This window comes from Glycine max, chromosome 18, assembly GCF_000004515.6.
Source record: "Glycine max cultivar Williams 82 chromosome 18, Glycine_max_v4.0, whole genome shotgun sequence".
In the NCBI taxonomy this organism is placed as follows: domain Eukaryota; kingdom Viridiplantae; phylum Streptophyta; class Magnoliopsida; order Fabales; family Fabaceae; genus Glycine; species Glycine max.
This window is the reverse complement of record NC_038254.2, coordinates 28,260,001-28,281,069: the sequence shown is the minus strand read 5'-3', so window position 1 is coordinate 28,281,069 and position 21,069 is coordinate 28,260,001.

Genomic DNA, 21,069 nt, shown 5'->3' with positions numbered 1-21,069 from the left:
TGCCACATTACGGAATTTCACGGATCGCGCAAACCTGCTTCCTTTTGATTTCTGACACGTCTCGGGACTTCATTTATTGTGCAACAAAGGACGCCAAGTATCTCAAAGCGGCTATCCAAAGGTTGCATGTCATCAAGTAATAATCCCCGAACGAAATTAGGGTATGACAGCCTGCAAGAGTTGGCTCATAACAGGCCAATCATTCCTATAGAGCATTTTCTTGAGCAAGTAACCTGGCCTGAAGCTCAACTTCCATTGGCGAGACCCAACGAGGCTGCCCCTCCTGAGCCCACACCTACATAGGTTGATCCAGAGCCAGCTGACCCACAATCTCCAGTGGTGAATCCACCTTCTTCTCCTGAGCTTGAAGTGGTTCCCCCATCTCCACCTCTGATTATCATCTCCGATTTCCCATCTAGAGAAACTGCTGCTCCCCATGATTCACCAGCTGGAGAAGTAGCTGATCCCCCTGATTCCCCAGTTGGAGGAGCTGTTGATCTTTCTGATTCCTCATCCGGAGAAGTTGTTGCTCTCTTTGATTCCCCAATCTTTCCATCTGATAGATGAGGAGGATGCTCAAACTCTGTTGATCTCTATGATTATAACTGTATTATAGTTTCAGTACATTGGTTTTTAGTGATTTTGGTTAATGCTTATTTTGAAGCATTCAGAACAGTTTGACTTGATTTTGATGATTATGCAGTGAAACACTTTTATCTTTTGGTGAAAATTGGTGTATGGTTTGATTTTGGATTGAATGCGTGATTGTGATGGAATTTGTGTTTCTTTTCATGAGTTTGAGCAAGTGTGTATGTTAGACAAAGAAAGAACAAGAATGTGAACTTGCATTTAGAATTGTTGGTCAGTAGACAAATTGATTGAGAAAGAAAAGCTTGAACCAAAACCGGTGAGAGTGTGAACTTAAACTGTGAGTCAACGACTAGCTATGAGTAATAATCTTTGCATCAATCTCTGAATTTTAGAATGAAATGTATAAATGAGGACATGGTGGAGGCCATGATTGTGCATACACAAGCCTTTTGACCAAAAAGCTTACCCTGAATTATAATTGTATCATTTGCACGCTTTATGAGCTGAATGATTTTGTCAATAATTGAACCCTGAACCTAAATGATTATCTCCAGATACCTTGTTTAGACTCTAGGAGAGCATATGGTTCAAGGAAAATTTACCCCAAATTTGGGGGAGTGGAACTAATTGGGATCCAAAGAAAGAGATAAAGCATCAGCACACACAACACATAAGTTGTGTGTTAAAAAAAGAGAAGAAAGAAAAAGAAAGCAATCAAAGAAAATGTGTGCTCATGTAATAAGGTCAAAAGCAAATGACAGTGAAAAGCTAGTGAGCAAGCTAATTGTATTAAAAAGATCACTTGGATAAGTGTAGGATTTGTGCTCTTTTAAAATCTAAGCCTTTGAATCCTAGAAAAACCAATGAATTTTTGTAGCCAAGCCTCACTACAAGCCTAGGAAAGTCCTTCTGATTTTGTTTATACATTTTTGACTTTATGGCATGAGATGAAGTGCAAAGATTGGACTGCTTGCTAGTTGTTATTAATGAATAACTTAGACACTTGTGCTTGAGTGAAACAGTAGCCGTGAGACTGTGGTTTAAGCTACTTTCCTTAATATCTGTCTTATGCCAAACTTCATCTAATTGTACAGGTTACATTTTATTCTTCTCTTTGAATAACTGCATATTTTGTGAAAGAATACTGATGAGAGAATTTTGCTCCATTCTTGTATCATGCAATTAGTGACTTTTGCTGCATACACCTTTGTACATAATCACTGCATATTTTTGTCACTTGGGGACCAATGCTCTGTTCTTTATTTGCTTGAGGACAAGCAAAATTGTAAACTTGAGGGAGTTGTTAGTCGGTGAATATGATTAACTTTTGTGTATAAAACTTGTGTAAATTGTATCAAACTCCTCCAATTTATGGTTATTTTGTAGTGTTATAAGTTCTTTTAGTTGAAGATAGATAATAAATACTTAGTAATTCTGTTTTGTGTGTTTAATAATCATTTTCTCTCAATTTCAGGTTAATTAGGCAAGCTTGTGAAGTGTTGATTTTCATACACTTGCTAAGCCAATCTGCTGGCTTAGCGAGCCATCCGCTGAGTGCAACATTCCTTGACTAAGTGCGAGGAAGAATCTGGAAGAAGGATGAGCTGTGCATGTTCGCTGAGCGAAGGGTCATGATGTAGGCTCCATTGGAGCTTGTAGGTCTAAGATCTTCTTCATCAATGGATTCCTTTGCTTCTTGGAAGATGAATGGCAGTGGAATGGAGAAGGAAGAGAGAGAGTAGATGCCACTTCAAGGAGAAGATGAGTCTAGAAGAAGCTCACTACCATAGGAGGCCATGGATAAGAGCTTGGAGGAAGATGGAGATGAATGAAGGGGGAGGAAGAGAAGAGCACGAAATTTTGTTCTCAAAAAGAGCTCTAAAATCCGAAGTTTAATTTTCAAATGATCAAAGTTAAAAAAATGCACACACATGACCTCTAATTATAGCCTAAGTGTCACACAAAATTGGAGGGAAATTTGAATTTCTATTCAAATTTCACTTGAATTTGAAATTGAATTTGTGGAGCCAAATTTTGGAGCCAAAATTTCACTAATTATGATTAGTGAATTTTAGCTATGGTTCAGCCCACTAATCCAAGATCAAGTCCAAGATTCTCCACTAAGTGTGCTTAGGTGTCATGAGGCATGTAAAGCATGAAGGACATGCACAAAGTGTGACTATATGATGTGACAATGGGGTGTAGCAAGCAAATGCTCACCTCTCCCTCTAAAATTTAATTGGATTGGGCTTCTCCCAATTCAATTAAATTTATTTCTCCACACACACATTAAATATTCACTTAATGCATGTGAAATTCAAAAAATACCCCCAATACGAAAACTAGTCTAGGTACCCTAAAATACAAGGGCTGAAAAATCCTACATTTCTAGGGTACCCTACCTACATTATGGAGCCCTAAATACAAGACCCAAAAATAACGAAATCCTACATTTCTATTGTTTGATGGCATGCAACCTTTGGTTGACCGCTTTGAGGTACTTGGCACCCTTTGTTGCACAATACGTGAAGTTTCGAGACATGCCGGAAATAAAAAGGAAGCACTGTTACGCAATCTGTGAAATTCCGTAACATGCCAGAAATCAAAAGGAAGTATTGTTACGCAATCCGTGAGTTTCCGTAACATTCCGAAAGCTAAAAAAGGAGTAATTACAAGACCCGTAAGGTTCCGTAACCTTACAGAAAGAAAACAAGTATCATTACAAAATTCGTAAAGTTTTGTAACGTTACGGAAAAAGAATCACAAAAAAGGCAAGGGGGTGTATTTAGTAAAAAGGGGGTGCAAATAGCAACCAGGCCCATTTGGGCCTTCCAGGATGTTCCTCCAGAAGGCGGTTGCATCTGGAGGAAGCAACCTGGCTCGCCTGGGCGAGCTGGGTGGCAAGCTCCTCCCCTATTTTCCTATAAATAGAGGGAGGAGTGAAGGAGAAAGTGGTTCAGCCCTTCTGGTACTTCGTAATCACTTAAAATTAGTGAGGAAAATTGTTTCCGTGAAAAAAATCCAAACCGAGGCGCTTCCATAACGTTTCCGTGGGTGATTTCGCAAAGATTTTCAACCGTTCTTCGTCGTTCGTCGTTCGTTCTTCGTCGTTCTTCGGTCTTCAACCGGTAAGTTCCCGAAATTGAACTTTTCAATTCATTCTATGTACCCTTGGTGGTCCCCATTTATTTCGTGTACTTTTATTCTCGTTTCATTTACTTTCCGTACCCCCTTTTGACGTGCTTTAGTCATTTACTTAAGTCATTTTCTCGCCTAATCAAAAAATAAAATAAATTTCCACCGATCATTTGATTTGTAATATCCGTTAATTTCTGTTAAAATGAAATCCGACCGTTCGGTCATGCCGTAACCACGTTGGAAACCAAAAAGAGGTAAAATAATAATATAATAATAAAAAAATATCTTTTAGTAAGATAAACCAAAAAAAATCAATCGGACGTTTCTCTTTGGGATTTCTCTTTCTTAATTGAATTGACTAATAACTAAAGTGAAACTAAGGCTAAAATCAACTCAAAAAGTCAAGCTCATCTGCAAAAAATCAGTAAAAAGGATTTTAAGATTCGATACCTCAGTTTTTCACACCAAGTAAAAATGGATCATTTTAAGATCCAACGCCTTAAAAGGACCATCTTCCAAGAAAAAAGAATCGCTTGATTCCCCCTTTAGAAAGAACTGCGTAGGTCTGATTTCCTCTTCGATGGAGGGTACGTAGGAGCAAGAGCCCCACTTTTGTCGACCTCAAAAATAAAAAAGAAATAAAAGTTTAGATACACAATTTAACACGATTCTAATTTAAGGCTGTTGTCCTTTGGGACAAACGTGAGAGGTGCTAATACCTTCCTCAAACTTAAATACAACTCCCGAATCTGGAATATTCTTCATGACCGGTTCCTTCGGTTTTTTCGACGTTTTCCACAAATAAACGTTGGTGGCGACTCCGCGCATTTTCCTCCTTTGAAAGATGCTCTGATCGAGGCCGTACCCGAATCAAATAAACATGAAAATGCAGTAACTAGGAAGTGATCCTAGGTCGTTTCCCAACGAGCAATGACAAACCAAATGTTCATAATATACTTGCGCAGTAACAGTAACGATTAGGGGGGGTTTGTTTGTTTTGTGATTAAAGAGCAGAATAAGTAAACTGGAATATGAAACTACTAATATTAAAAACAGGTTGTTTCCTCTGATTCAGAAGCCATTCTCTTATCCTGGGTCATGGAGAATTTGTCCCTAACAGTTAACCACTTAATCCAACCCTATTTCAATTTACTAAGCGAAAATCAACTTAGGGTTGTCAATACGTGATTAGGCACCACATACACTAGTTAGTCTTTCGTCCATTAAGCATGAACACAAGTTAGGCTCAGAGGCAATTAATCGAACACGAAGCGTGCACTGATTAATGTTCACGAATTTGGGTTAACTGGTGAAGGGAAAACTGCCAGGAAACCACATTATAAACGAAACCTCAAAGAGAGTTGGGCTTCGTCCTCAAAAGGAAACAACACCAAAATATTTAGCCTTCCATAGATTCAAACAGAAAACGTAAATGAAACATGAAGCAGAAACGTAAACGAACAGAAATGTAAATGAACAGAAACGTAAATAGGACAGAAACGAAATTGAAAGTAGAAGAAGAAACAAGAACGAAATTGTAATTAGAAGCAGAAAATGTAAAATTGCATTAGTGAACAATAGCATCAAAGCAGAAAACGTAAAACCCTAAAACAAAAGCTCTGAATAATGAATAGCATCACAGAATAGCCTTCCACGAATCCCAAGGCTGCTATTTAAAAAGAGTCACTCAAAGTCACTGGGCCCTATTACAATACTCTGGCCCAAAATGAAATAAACACTGAACAACATAAAATAAAATTGCGAAATTTCCTAATTAGAAATTAACTAAGGTAAGCGCTGCTTTATTTGCCCTCTTCAAGTCCATAACCAAAATCCGGATTAAGCCCAATGTTTCATTAATTCCTGAAATTAGATTAAAAACATCAAATTAGCTAAATGAGCCCAAATAATAAAACTGCCTGATGGGCCTTCCAGATTCTTCCTCCAGAAGGCTGTTGCTTCTGGAGGAAGCAACCTTGCTCGCCTGGGCGAGCTGGGTGGCAAGCTCCTCCCCTATTTTGCTATAAATAGGGGGAGGAGTGAAGAAGAAAAGGGTTCAGCCTTCCTGGCACTTCTCCCTCTCTCGAAATTGCTGAGGCAAATTATTTCCGTGAAGAAAATCCAAGCCGAGGTGCTTCCGTAACGTTTCCGTGAGTAATTACGCGAAGATTCTCGACCATTCTTCAACATTCATCGTTCGTTCTTCATTTTCTTCAGTCTTCAATGGGTAAGTACCTCAAACCGAGCTTTTCAATTCATTTTATGTACCCGTGGTGGTCCACATTTTGTTTGATGTATTTTTATTCTCGTTTTCATTCGCTTTCTATACCCCCTTTTGACGTGCTTCAGTCATTTACTTAAGTCATTTCTCGCCTAATCTAAAAATAAAATAAATTTCCACTGATCATTTGAATTGTATCATTTGTTAATTTCTGTTAAAATGAATTCCGACCGTTCGGTCGTGCCGTAACCACGTCGAAAATCAAAAAAGAGGTAAAATAATAATATAATAATCAGAAAAAATACCTTTTAGTAGAATAAAGCAAAAAATCAATCGGACATTTTCTCTTTGGGATTTCTCATTCTTAATTGAATTGACTAATAACTAAAGTGAAACTAAGGCTAAAATCAACTCGCCTAGTCAAGCTCGTTCACAAAAATAAGGTTTTGAAAGTTTATCATTTCAGTTTCTTACCAAGTAAAATGGATCATTTTTAAGGTCCAACGCCTTAAAATGATCACCTTTCAAGTAAAAAGAATCACTTGATTCACGCATAAGAAAGAACTACGTAGGTCTGATTTCCTCTTCGATGGAGGGTACGTAGGAGCAAAAGCCCTGCTTTTGTCGACCTCAAAAAATAAAAAGAAATAAAAGTTAAGGTAACACAATTCCACAATTCTTAAAAATAGGCTGTTGTCCTTTGGGACAAATGTGAGAGGTGCTAATACCTTCCTCAAACGTAGATACAACTCCCGAACTTAGAATTTTCATTCGACCGGTTTCCTTCGGTTTTTCCGACGTTTTCCACAAATAAACGTTGGTGGCGACTCCGCGCATCTTTCCTCCTTTGGAAAGCGCACTCGTGAGCCTCGCCCTCGCTCGCCCGCGAAGGGCATGTTGCGACAGTTGGCGACTCCACTGGGGACCTTTTTGTGAGTTAGGCCTATTTTAAGGAATTGTGGATTTGTGAAACTTCGTGTGTGCATTTGTTGAACTGTATAAAATGTAAATAACTGTTGTCTATTTCGCATTTTTTACACTGCATTCTAAGCACCCACAGGTTTGAGTAAAAAAGGGGCCCTATACCCGGGTTCATGGGAATTTAAGGAGTGGAGGTGAATCTATTATCATGATAGGTCTCCGACTTGCTTGATAATAGTGAAACCTCGTCTAGAGCTTTCTCTCTTTATAATGTGTTGTCGTTGGTATTCCATACCGCCACAATATTATTATCTTGAGTGATGATACCTCTAGAAAACAGCCGTGTGAGTTATGAATTGTTGGGGAGTAGTTATTAGAGACCCCTAGATATTGTCCTATAGGTTCTCAAATAGGGGCAAAGAGCAAACACGCTCCGTGCCATTCGTTCTCATGCATATTTGGTAAATAGCACCAGTTTATAGTTTTGCTAGTGATGTTTGGTTTCATTAGGATAATACGTGACCTTTTTAATACTATGTTGAGGCGCCATCATGCCCAAAACGTAGCATTAAAATTGGATCCCCGCGATCTCGTATGTGTGAATTACCCCTTTGTGTTGTTTTCTTTCCGTTTCATGCATACGCATTGCATCATTCATGTCAGAGTCTTGATCCACCCCTTTTTTTTAGGTAAATGATGGGGACAAATCAAAACGGCAAAAGGTTTTATCAAGTCAAGGTTAAAAGTCTAGATGTCACCAGCCTCAAGGAATTGGGACGATTGATGGGACCTCTCCAAAGGCAAGCCTTTCGCAAAGTGTACGGAAAGATTCTAGATTTGACCGCGGCGGAGGTATTTACGGAAGCTGTCGTATCCCTCGCCCAATACTATGACCAGCCGTTGAGGTGCTTCACGTTTGGGGACTTCCAAATGGTACCGACTATTGAAGAGTTTGAGGAGATACTAGGATGCCCTCTTGGGGGGAGAAAACCGTATCTTTTCTCCGGGTTTCTTCCCTCCTTGAGCAAGATTGCTGCTGTGGTCGGGGATTCGGCAAGAGAGTTGGATTGCATGAAGCAAACTCGCAACGGCATAGTGGGCCTGCCACGGAAATATTTGGAAGGCAAGGCAAGGGATATGGCGAGCCAAGAGAAGTGGGGCCCGTTTGCGGATATATTAGCTTTGTTGATTTTTGGGGTTGTCCTCTTTCCGAACGTGGACGGTTTGGTGGACTTGGCTGCCATTGACGCTTTCCTCGCATATCACCATAGCAAGGAGAGTCCAGTGGTGGCTATCTTGGCAGATTTGTTTGATACCTTTGACCGGAGATGTGAGAAAAATAGTGCACGGATTGTCTGTTGTTTACCCGCTCTCTGTGTGTGGATAGTTTCACACCTATTTCAACAAGACACCATACACCCGTGTCCGCTTCAAAGATATCGCTCATGCGCCGAAAAAGGAAGAGTCGATTGGGACCAACATTTGGCTGGAATAGGAGGCAACGCAATCAATTGGTTTCCTCGTTGGAAGGAAGGCAAGGAAGGAGTTCTCTTCTCGTGTGGGGACTACCCTAATGTTCCATTGATAGGAACTAGGGGTTGTATTAATTATAATCCCACACTCGCCATAAGACAGCTAGGGTACCCCATGAGGGGAGCGCCAACCGAAGAAAGTCTCTCGCCTTTCCTTATGAGGGATCTAGGCGCGAGAAGTCTCAAGGTGATACAAAGAGTCCACAAGGCGTGGAGAAGTCCGTTGAAGAAAGACAAGGAGCTTAGAGGCATCCGAAATGGCGTCATCGATGGTTATCATGGATGGCTAAGAGTTCACACGCGAGGGTTAGATTGGCTCTCCAAATTGAAAGTTATCAATGAGGAGAACTTTGAAGCTCCGGAGGAAGATGAAGAAGTCCAAGCTCTAAAATTAGAGCTAGGGAAGGCGAGACTCGCCAAGGAGAAGTTCAAATCAGCCGCTACACACATCCGGAAAGAGTGCACCGAGTTACAAGAGGAAAACGTGGCCACTGCAAGAGCCCTTGAACAAGAAACTAAAAGGGCCCGCAAGGAGGAATATGGCCGAGAGAAATTCTGGGGAGCATTGTGGGGTAGCAACAATGAGCTCAAGCTCCGAAGAGAGGAAAGAGACTGGTCACGGGTGCATGGCATGATCTTAAAAGAAGAGTTAGCTGCTTGCGCAAGGTCCAAGAGGAGTTTGGCTCAACACTTGGAAGCCACAGAGCAAAGCATGCTAGCTATCATAGGGCAATACAAGGAAGAGTTGAACCAGTCTGTGGCCCATGAACAAAGGCTAGTGGAGGATTTTGCACAAGTGTACGCCGAAAAAGAAGCAAGAGGGAGGGTGATTGATGCATTGCATCAAGGAGCGACTATGTGGATGGATAGGTTCGCCTTGACCTTGAATGGAAGTCAAGACCTCCCGCGTCTATTAGCCAAAGCAAAAGCCATGGCTGAAGTGTGTACGGCCCCCGAGGAGATTCATGGTCTAATCAATTACTGTCAACACATGATAGATTTGATGGCCCACATAATTAGAAACCGTTAGGTTCTCTTGTAACACCTTTGTATAATCTTGGCTAGATGAAAGCTTTGTTCTTTTTATAAAATGAGAAGTTCTGAACTCATCATGTTATCTAAAAAACCCTTGGGGTGGATCTAAGTGCTCCGATCATTTATTTGCATATTCATGTTTTGGTGGCATACTCACCGTTGTTTATTTCTTTGGGAATTTCATCATAACTAAGAAAACACCAAGGCACCCCTATAACACTCGATCCAGAAAAATGGATAATGAAGAGGGCGTGCAGGAACAGATGAAGGCCGATCTATCGGCTTTAAAAGATCAAATGGCTTCCATCTCGGAGGTCATGTTAAAACTCCAGAAAACTATTGAGGATAAAGCCACGGCAACCGCCTCCAGTACAGTTAGGGAAGCGGAGCCGGTGCTGCAACCCACCTTAAATCCGGGCCGAGACAGAAATACGACAGTGTTTGGTCGAAGGTATAGCCCGCAAGCTTATCCTTATGGCTTGCCTCCGGACTTCACTCCCCGTGCCACCCCGGAAGATTTAAGCCAAGCCCCTACTTTCGAGGGGCAACTCCCACCTTATGACGACTATCCTGGGCAAGACGATGAGGAAGGACATACCCATCTCGGTCCCCTGCTCCACCTCAAAGATCCGTCCCCCCATGAACTACCCCAACCAAACATAGTCCGCCATATCCCGATTTCACCCACACCCGTAAAAGAATCTGTTCCCTTCGTGAGAGATAAGGGAAAGATTGAGGCGCTTGAAGAGAGGTTGAGAGAAGTCGAGGGCCTCGGCAATTACCCATTCTCGGATCCAGCGGACTTATGTCTCGTACCCAATATCGTCATTCCTCCCAAATTCAAAGTACCGGACTTTGATAAATACAAAGGGACGACATGTCTGAAAGGGCATCTTCAGATGTATTGCTGAAAAATGGGGGCGTATTCTGCGGAAGAAAAGTTGTTGGTCCATTTCTTTCAAGACAGCTTGGCCGGAGCAGTTGTAGCATGGTATACCAACCTGGAAGCTTCCTAGATCCGATCATGGAAGGACTTGGCAACTACTTTCATTAGGCAGTACCAGTACAATACGGATATGGCTCCCGATCGGAACCAGCTTTAGAGTATGACTAAGCGAGAGCATGAGTCCATTAAGGAATATGCCCAAAGATGGAGAGATCTTGCAGCCCAAGTCGTACCGCCCATGACGGAAAGGGAGATGATCACAATTATGGTAGATACGTTACACACGTTCTACTATGAAAAGCTGATAGGCTACATGCCAGCTAACTTTGCGGATCTCGTCTTCGCCGGAGAAAGGATTGAATCCGGACTACGAAAAGGCAAGTTCGAATATGCTTCCAATGTGGCCCCCAACAACAACAGAAGAGCCCCAGTAGTGGGCGCGAGGAAAAAGGAAGGAGACGCCCACACAGTCACCACCGCCCCGACGTGGATGAAAGCACCCCAAAATATCCAAAGCTCATACCAGCCCAATCCCCCAAATTTTTTAATCCGAGCCGGGAATTCCCTCCCGACTCAAGTAAAAGGACCACCCGCAGCAGAAAGAGCGCCGGCCCAACGCACAGCTCCGGCCGCTCCTGGCCAGTTAATAATACAGCCCCCGGCGCGAGCTATAAATATGCACAGCACCCGCCCCCAAAAGATAACTTCTCTCCTATTCCCATGGCATACTCCGAGTTATGGCCTTCATTATTGGAGAATCATTTGGTGGTGGCCATACCCGGGAAGGTCCTCCAGCCACCCTACCCCAAGTGGTATAACCCGGGTGCCAAGTGTGCATACCATAGTGGAGTTCCCGGACACAACATTGACTCCTGCCACCCGTTCAAATATAAGGTACAACACCTAATCAGTGCCGGTTGGCTATCGTTTCAAGAGGAAGGCCCAAATGTTAAAACTAATCCGCTAGCTATTCATGGAGGGGCTAGCGTGAACGCCACCGAAGAGGATGGGCCATCACGGGCAAAGAGTTTAGGAGAGGTAGCTACTTCCAGACGCTTCATCTACCAATCGCTGCAAGCGGCGTGTATGGTCTCCCTTGGCGGAGGCGAAAGGGAAGAGTGTTTGTTTCACCTCGGGGAGTTGCATGACATGGAAACCTGTCCCGCGGTAGAAGAATTGCTTCAGCGGTTCATGGATTGCGGGCAGCTTGAAGTGTCCATAGGAGGGAGGGAAGAACCACAAATTTTCATGCAGTCGGAAGAGAAGAAGGTTCCTCTAACCCCCAAGGCCCTAGTGATATGTTTTACTAGGAAAGGGACCGACTCCACACCCATGTATCCCCAGAAAGCGCCCAAGCCGACGCCATTTGCATATCAAAGTAATAAGGCCGTTCCGTGGAAGTATACCCCTCCCGCGTTCAGTGAAAGAGTTGCGACCGAAGTTGACTCCCTGTTAGCTACGGTGACCAACATCACTGGCCTCAGTGGCATAACCCGCAGTGGTCGGGTGTTCGCCTCCCCTCACCCGGCGGAGTTGCCCTCCAAGGGAAAAGCGCCCATGATCCAAGAGCCCACAGACGTAGCCACCCCCTCGAAAGAAGTAGATCCTCCAGTAGTAAGAGGGGCCGAAAAGAAAGAGGGTCTTCAAGGAAAAACAGTGACTTTGGAAGAGGCCCATGAGTTCCTCCGCCTCATGCAACAAAGCGAGTTTAAGGTAATCGAGCAACTGAATAAAACTCCAGCAAGGATCTCTTTGCTTGAACTGCTCATAAATTCCGAGCCTCATCGCGCGCTGTTGATAAAGGTCCTTAACGATGCCCATGTAGCACATGATATCTCAGTGTAGGGTTTCGAAGGCATCGTTAATCATATAACCACCAACAATTATATCGCGTTTGCGGAAGAAGAGATTCCCATTGAGGGGAGAGGACACAACAAGGCTCTACATGTGTCGGTGAGATGTATGGACCATGTTGTTGCAAAGGTACTTATCGACAATGGATCAAGTTTGAATGTGATCCCGAAGACCACTTTGGAAAAGCTTCCTTTTAGTGCGTCACGTTTAAAACCGAGCTCGATGGTGGTGTGAGCCTTTGATGGTACTCGGTGGGAAGTGATGGGGGAAATCGACATTCCCATTCAGATAGGCCCCCATACTTGCAATGTGGTGTTTCAAGTAATGGACATAAATCCCGCCTATAGCTGTCTCTTGGGGAGACCTTGGATTCATGCGCTGGGAGTGGTCCCTTCAACGTTTCACCAGAAATTGAAGTTCGCAGTGGGTGGACTTTTAGTGATAGTGTCGGGTGAAGAGGATATGTTAGTGAGCTGCCCCTCCTCCGCCCCATACATAGAAGCGGCAGAAGAATCATTGGAAATGGCTTTCCAATCATTCGAGGTGGTAAGCTGCGCCTTTGTGGAACCAAGTCTGTTGCTACCTTCTCTCTCCAACGCGGCCATAATGGTGGCGCGTGTTATGCTTAGGAACGGATTTGAGCACGGCATGGGTCTAGGAAAGGACGACCTCGGGAATACCGACGTGGTTGATATTAAGGGAAATCCATACAAATATGGATTAGGGTATGAACTCGGGATGCCGGGGAGGAGGAATGTGCCGTCAAGACTTCGGGCGGATAGGGTATGGCCCGGCCGTATTAGCCAGTGTTTCACCAGCGCTGGAATGGTGTTCGAGGAGGAGGTGGCTGCAATAGAAGAGGAGTTCCCTCAAGACCCACCAAATTTTGTGCAACCGTGCCACCCCGATTCCCAAGTGGGGAACTGGCGCGTGATAAGCCAGTCAGAAGTCTATACCGCTGATTCAATGTAATTAGAGCCTATAGATTTCCTTTCTCTTTTGTTTTGTGAAACCTACCTTATTAAATAAACAAAGAGATCTTGTTTCATATGTTCTTGCAGTTCCACCTTTTCTCATATCATTTTGCATGTTTTGGTTTCTTTTGTCTTTTTTGGTATAGATATGAGGGTCGATTCTTTGAGGATCCTAACAACGAGGGTTTGACAATCGATTTCGATCCAGACATAAGCCAAACGATAAACGAGGAAGAGGAAGAGGACGTCCTGTCACCAGAGTTGGAGAGGTTGGTCGCTCAGGAAGAACGTGAAATGAAGCCTCACCAAGAAGAAACCGAATTGGTAAACTTGGGGACCACGGAGGAAAAGAAAGAAGTAAAGGTAGGTACCGGTATGACCGCGCCTATCCGCCAAGGCTTGATAACCCTTCTTGAAGAGTATCAAGATGTCTTTGCATGGTCATATCAAGACATGCCCGGTCTGGATTCCGACATTGTGCAGCATAAGTTGCCTTTGAACCCTGGGTCTTCCCCGGTTAAGCAAAAGTTACGAAGAATGAGACCCGAGATGTCTTTAAAAATTAAAGAAGAAGTAAGGAAGCAGTTTGATGCAGGTTTCTTAGCTGTGGTCCGGTACCTGGAGTGGGTGGCCAACATTGTCCCGGTCCCGGAAAAGGACGGCAAGGTTCGAATGTGTGTAGACTACCGGGACTTGAACCGAGCCAGTCCTAAAGACAATTTTCCCCTGCCACACATTGATATATTGGTGGATAATACAACCAAATTCGCCCTTTTCTCATTTATGGATGGTTTCTCGGGGTATAATCAAATAAAGATGGCACCCGAAGATGTAGAGAAGACCACTTTCGTCACCCTATGGGGGACATTCTGCTATAAAGTGATGGCCTTCGGGCTGAAAAATGCTGGGGCAACCTATCAGCGTGCCATGTTGGTGTTGTTCCATGACATGATGCATAAGGAAATAGAGGTCTACGTAGATGACATGATTGCCAAGTCTCGGACTGAGGACGAACACCTTGTCAATCTACGTAAGCTGTTTGGAAGGTTGCGGAAATACCAACTAAAATTAAACCCAACCAAATGCACCTTCGGGGTAAAGTCGGGGAAGTTGCTAGGATTTATCGTAAGTCAGAAAGGGATAGAGATAGATCCCGAGAAAGTGAAGGCCATCCTTGAAATGCCGGAACCATGCACGGAGAAGCAGGTTCGGGGGTTCTTGGGCAGGTTAAATTATATCACGAGATTTATCTCGCAACTCACCCCTACCTGTGAGCCCATTTTCAAGCTATTACGTAAGAACCAGGCGGTCCTGTGGAACAGTGACTGCCAAGAGGCCTTCGAGAAGATCAAACAGAGTCTCGCAAACCCCCCAATGCTCATGCCACCTGTAATAGGAAGACCTATTTTCCTGTACATGACTGTGTTGGACGAATCTATGGGGTGCGTGTTGGGTCAGCACGATGATTCTGGGAAAAAGGAGCAAGCCATGTACTATCTAAGCAAGAAGTTTACTGCATGTGAGATGAATTAATCAATGCTGGAAAGGACGTGTTGTGCTCTGGTATGGGCATCACATCTGCTTAGGCAGTACATGCTTAGTTATACCACGTGGCTTATTTCCAAGATGGATCCCATGAAATACATCTTTGAGAAACCGGCCCTCACGGGACGAATCGCTAGGTGGCAGGTACTATTATCTGAATTCGATATCGTTTTCGTCACCCAAAAGGCGGTAAAGGGAAGTGCCTTAGCGGATTATTTGGCCCAGCAACCCCTCCAGGATTATCGGCCGATGCACCCTGAGTTCCCAGATGAAGATATCATGGCCCTGTTTGAAGAGAAGCGGACGCACGAGGACATAGACAAATGGATAGTTTGCTTCGATGGGGCATCTAACGCTTTGGGCCACGGAGTAGGGGCAGTCCTTGTATCCCCGGATGATCAGTGTATTCCTTTCACGGCTAGGCTAGGGTTTGATTGTACCAACAATATGGCCGAGTACGAAGCATGCGCCCTCGGGGTTCAGGCGGCCATTGATTTTGATGTAAAACTACTCAAGGTGTATGGAGACTCAGCTTTGGTGATACGCTAGTTGAAAGGAGAATGGGAAACTAGGGATCCGAAGTTGATACCCTATCAAACTCATATCTTGAGGTTAGCCAAGTACTTTGACGACATTTCTTTCCACCACATACCTCGGGAAGAGAATCAAATGGCTGATGCATTAGCCACCCTGGCATCCATGTTTCAACTTGCCCCACACGGGGATTTGCCGTACATCGAATTCAAATCTCAAGGCAGGCCGGCATATTGTTATGCAATAGAGGAAGAGCGGGATGGGAAACCGTGGTATTTCGACATCAAACAGTATGTCGAGAACAAAGAATACCCACCAGGGATTTCTGACAATGACAAAAAGACGTTGAGGAGATTGGCTACTGGTTTCTTTGTAAGTGGTACCATCCTATACAAACGAAACCACGACATGACCCTCCTACGATGCGTAGATGCCAAGGAGGCGAATTTCATGATTGAGGAAATCCACGAGGGTTCATTTGGAACACACGCCAATGGGCATGCTATGGCCAGAAAAATCCTTAGGGCTGGTTATTACTGGCTCACTATGGAAAGCGATTGCTGCGCTCATGTAAGGAAGTGTCATAAATGTCAGGCATACGCAGACAATGTCAATGTTCTGCCAAATCCTCTGAATGTTATGTCCGCTCCTTGGCCTTTTTCCATGTGGGGAATAGATGTCATTGGGGCCATCGAACCCAAAGCGTCGAATGGTCACCGCTTCATTCTTGTGGCGATAGATTACTTCACCAAATGGGTAGAAGCAGCTTCTTATACTAATGTCATGAGGAGTGTGGTAGTCAGATTCATCAAGAGGGAGCTGATTTGTCGATACGGACTCCCTAGGAAGATCATTACTGACAATGGCACCAATCTGAACAACAAGATGATGCAGGAAATGTGCGAGGATTTCAAGATCCAGCATCATAACTCCACCCCTTATTGGCCAAAGATGAATGGGGCTGTTTAGGCTGCGAATAAAAATATTAAGAAGATTGTTCAGAAGATGACAGTGTCGTACAAATATTGGCATGAGATGTTGCCTTTCGCCCTGCACGGATATAGAACCTCGGTACGAACTTCTACTGGGGCAACGCCGTATTCCTTGGTTTATGGGATGGAAGCAGTGCTCCCATTTGAGGTAGAGGTTCCTTCTCAGAGGATAATAGCGGAGTTAGGCCTAGAAGAGTCAAAATGGGCTCAAGCACGCTACGACCAACTTAACCTTATTGAAGGTAAGCGTTTGGCAGCCATGAGCCATGGGCGTCTGTATCAACGAAGGATAAAGAACGCATTCGACAAGAAGGTACGCCCGCGCAAGTTCAACGAGGGGGACCTCGTGCTGAAGAAAATGTCCCACGCTGTTAAAGATAATCGAGGCAAGTGGGCCCCGAATTATGAAGGAGCTTTCGTGGTGAAAAGAGCTTTTTCTGGGGGTGCTCTGATACTCACCCACATGGATGGTGAGGAGCTGCCCTTGCCCGTGAACTCCGATGTAATTAAACGATATTACGCTTGAAGTCTGGGGCAATCGAGAGGACTGTTGCATGTTTTTATTTCTGAGTTTTTCTCGTTCTTCTTGGTTTCCTCTAGGGATTCCCATTCACTGTATTTGTCTCGTTTCTTTGAAAAGAAAAGATGGGCGAGGTTTCAGTCCTCCCTTTGGTTTCAAACTTTGTGTTTTAGTTTGTTATAACCTGAGCCCTCTTCGCTCGGTTCATGGGGTGCCCCAAATGTTTAATTAAAATTGAACCTAACCGACCTTCACTAAGAAAATCATCGCATTAGGAACATTCATGCATGCACATACACATGTATATCTTGTGGTAACAGGGGCAGAATCATCTTAGGACACGGTCAGATGTTGAGACAAGTTGACAGCGGAAGTCAACCAAGGTAAGACGATGACCGGTCACGATTGGCCACACATTGTTTGTCTCCTACTTGCAGGTACTTAGGGATGGGGGCAAATGGGGGATAGGGTCACGACCGACCGTCGTCTCTTCCCGGCACTAGACAAGCAGAGGACGTCGCTGCAAGGCAGCCCAGTATCCTTTGAATTCACAGTTTCTTTTTGTTTTAAATAAATAATCGACGCCTAATTCTAATTTAAGTGGGTTCAAGTAGGCAAACGCTAACCCATAAGGGGAGGGGGAGGCGTGGTTAGCGTTTCCCCTTAAAAAAAAATGGCAGGTTAGCTCGCCTGGGCGAGCAACCCCTGCACTTCAAAATATAAAAACGAGGGAGGGGAACGTTTTTATACCCAAAAACTCCCCCCCCCCTCATTCAAAAGAGAGGATTCACGAAGGCTTGCGGTTTTTGCTCCCCCAAGTCACTTTTGGTTGCATTTTGCTTTCATTTTTGGTGTTATTACTCACTCCAACAAGTAAGTATTCAATCCTTGAGTTTTTAGCTTCCCATTGGTGTGTTTTCTTCATCTTTTGGTACTCTAAATTGTGAGAACGTGCTTATATTTGTGGGGCAGTTTTGGGTTGCTTTGATGCTTGATTTGTTGAGTTGAGGATTTGTGTGAGAAGGCCTTAGGCCTGTGTTGTTTTCTGAAGCAATGGGGCATGCCACATTGTCCCCATCCTCTTGCAATTTATGTCCAAACATGCGCCCACCAAGTGCTCGGTGAAATGCCCCAATGATATATGAATATGATTTTGTAAAATTGGGAGAGTGGGACTGTTTCTTATATGTAGGTACAACATAGGAGATTCAAAATAGGTGCCCAAATGCAATTCCAAGCTTAGGAACCCAAACTTGTAGCTTCAATGCAAGGAAACATGCTTATGGCTAGGAATCCAAAATTTGGTAATTAGAAAAGCATGAATATTTGGGCTGCCCCATGTTTGATACTTTGCATAGAGGTAGCGTGGAAAACACCTTGCAATAGTGTGTATACATAGGTAAATATAAGGGGCATGAAATTCTTTGCAAAGGGTGAATGAATATTGAGGTCGCTTCCTAAATGAATGTATGATAGCACGAGATCCCCTTTTGAATGCAAGTATGTGCATAATGTAAATAGCTTGCCAATATGCATAAGTGTGAGTGAAACAATGAAAGTTTGTATGGTATATATATTTCGAGTGTGTGTAGGTAGTTTGTGATAGCAAATGTTTAGGACATAGTTAAGTGTAAATTTTGACGCAATGCCTTGAGCGTGAGAATGTGTGTTCTTTTCAAATGCATATATATGTATGACAACTAGAATGTGTTGGATGGCCTCTATGTTGATATAAATAGTAGGATATTCTACACATACGCATGTGCATAAATGTGTTACTTTAAACGTGCGCATGAGTTCGTTCTAAACCGGAGGGATTAACATGACATTTATTTTGCGTTAAGATAAGCATTATCTTGTAAAACTAACTTCTAAATGTTTGTTCTCGCAGGAAATGACCCCGAGGAAGCTTGCTTCAAAGAGATCTAGGAAGGATAAAGCGGTTGAAGGAACCAGTTCCGCTCCCGAATATGACAGCCACCGTTTTAGGAGTGCTGAGCACCAGCAGCGCTACGAGGCCATCAAGGGATGGTCATTCCTCCGGAAGCGACGCGTCCAGCTCAGGGACGACGAGTATACCGACTTCCAGGAGGAGATAGTTTGCCGGCGGTGGGCATCACTGGTTACCCCCATGGCCAAGTTCGACCCAGACATAGTCCTCGAATTTTATGCTAATGCTTGGCCTACAGAGGAGGACGTGCGAGATATGCGATCCTGGGTGAGGGGTCAGTGGATCCCGTTCGATGCGGATGCTCTCAGCCAGTTCCTGGGATACCCTTTAGTGCTGGAAGAGGGCCAGGAATGCGAGTATGGCCAGAGGAGGAACCGGTCCGATGGGTTCAATGAGGAGGTCATCGCCCAGTTGCTATGTATACTGGGGCAGGATTTTGCCCGGACTGCTGCTGGAAGACGGGTGTGGATCATACGCACCAACATGACCACCCTGACTCAGATCTGGATGACTTTGCTGCTCAGCAACATCCAGCCCAGCGATCATAATTCTGACCTCCCCCTGCCGAAGTGTCAGCTGGTGTACGCCATCCTGACACGGATGAGCATTCACGTGGCTCAGTTAATCGTTGACGCCATCTATCTATTTGCAGGTATGGCGCCTACAAGGCACCCTCTGGACCCGGATAAGTCCAACAGGGCCCTGGGATTTCCCGCTTTGATCACAAGACTCTGCCAGTCGTTCGGAGTCCCCGTCCCACCTAACAAGGTGATTCGGCCACCCATCACCCGAGCTTTCATTGAGAAGTATTGCACACAGAGACAGGCCTAGGGGGATGCTCCGCAGGCCGCAGACGCGCCGCCACCTCATCAGGCTGGCCCAGCTGGATCGTTTGATACGGAGCAGTATTTGTGGCATTTGGTTCGCCAGCAGGCGGCCAACCACCGGGCGCATGTACAGATTCATGATTGTCTTTACCAGTTGAGCCTCAGCCTGTAGAGCCAAGGTTTTACTTCTTATCCGTGCCCTACTCCGGACCAGTTCAGGGTAGAGGTCGCATGGCCTGGAGATTGGCCTGAGGCCCGGGCAGGAGAGGCGTCAGCAGAGGCACCAGCAGAGGCTCCCGACGAGGCAGATAAGGCCCGCGAGGACGAGGAGATGACCGATTTACTTGATTTCTTAGGAGGGAGCGGGGCCACATGATTGGGAGATCCCTTGATCCATATTTCTTTTTGTTTCCATTTTTCTTGTTATATATCATCTTATTTTAGTTTGACTAAGGGACTAACGTTTGTTTCATGTTGATTGACTTTTTTTTTGTACATACATATCGTTTGAGTTGTTACGTCGGTACTTGTTTCGTTGTTGTCAATAATGTTTGTTGAAATTCCAGAACCGTGTAGAGTTTTTCATTTAGGAACCTCGTCCAAAAAAATAAAATGAACCAAAAATCCTAATAAAAAGAAAGAAGCGTTGTGAATAAAAGTCATGTTCGTAAAGAAAAGAAAAAGGTTTTTATTTATATATATGTGTAAAAGGAAAGTGTGTATAAAAGGATTCTTGTGTGTAAATGATGCGTGGAAAGGAATTCTTGTGTGTGTGAGCAACGAGTGTACATGAAGAAACTTTTGTATGAACCATAAGTGTGTGTTGGGAAAAATGAAAAAATCTTTGAACGTAAATAGGGTTTGTATATAGACCGCGTGACATAAAGAGAAAGAGTTCCAATGCGTGTACAGAAAAAGTTTGTCATGTATAAGAATGTAGATGTACAAAGAAAAGTTTTCCTCATAAAGGACCACAGGTGTATAATTTTGTGAATATATAAAAATGAAACAAAAAGGAAAAAGAAAGAAAGACCGCGAAGGTCGACATGTTATTGTTAAGAAGTATAAATCATTCGTAAAGAGCAAACGTATCTTCTGGAAACAAGGGACTGATGCTAAGAGTTTATTTTCCAGAATAAACCGAGATAAGAATGGATGAATTCATTGAACTGATGAAAGAACATAATTTGGAAACATTGGGTCTGTTTGTGTAAATTCCCAACCGTAGTATCACAATGCCATAAACGGGCTGCTTGAGTGCCCACCTGGCTGTAGCCATGACTAATTTTGCACGTTGTTTTCAAATCATCATTGTCACGCGTGCCTTATGAAATAATATGGAAGTTCAGCCCGAAATCGACACCTTGACACCCAAATTCGATTCGCCCCAGATATCAAGATTGGGTTCCCACGATAAAAGACCCCATTGAAACACAACCTTAGACCTTTTTGAACATTGGCCTATAAAAAAGAATCCTCATTCCTTCC